Below are 689 nucleotides of genomic sequence, written 5' to 3' on the forward strand. Positions count from 1 at the left end.
CAAACAAACAAACAAACAATGAACAAAAATACTATACCATATCGAAAAAATTGAATTGAATATCTCCCCTTTGACATTTCTTATAGAAATGATGACTGTCAAAAAGTGCTCAGTAAACATTTTTATCAACAATGCATTGCAGTCAGTCTCATTTGGTTAAAAACAAACGCAATGTAAGTTTTTTTAAGGAAATAACACATAGAATGACAAAAGAGGGTTACAAACGGCCCACTAGACAATCATATTGCATATACGCTATTAGTTAAAGCACTGGGTTGATTACACGTTTTTCAAACAAATTTATTCACCACTATTTGTAGGAAATGTACCCATTGAAATGTTTCAACGGGCATCTGCTAGTCTTCCTATAATATCCATCCCAGGAAAAAGTCCTGAAATAAATACCTCCAGTCAAAAGCTACCCGCGGTGCCATTGCTCTGTCGAATGGTCGAGAATTGTACATGAACAGAATTCTTATAATGTATGATTAAATCTTGGTAGATTTTGTCATACATTTTAAATCTAACCATTGATCATGACCAGACAAGTTTCTTAAACTAACATATGATCGGTATAGAAAATTCTCATTTTCTTTCTGCATTCCGTGCCTTCACTGGGGGGAGGGAGGGGGGAGAGTTCACGATCGTAGTTCAGTTCATTGATAGTGGTGAACGACATGCCTTGAGGG

This window comes from Limulus polyphemus, unplaced genomic scaffold (assembly GCF_000517525.1).
Source record: "Limulus polyphemus unplaced genomic scaffold, Limulus_polyphemus-2.1.2 Scaffold4097, whole genome shotgun sequence".
NCBI lineage: Eukaryota > Metazoa > Arthropoda > Merostomata > Xiphosura > Limulidae > Limulus > Limulus polyphemus.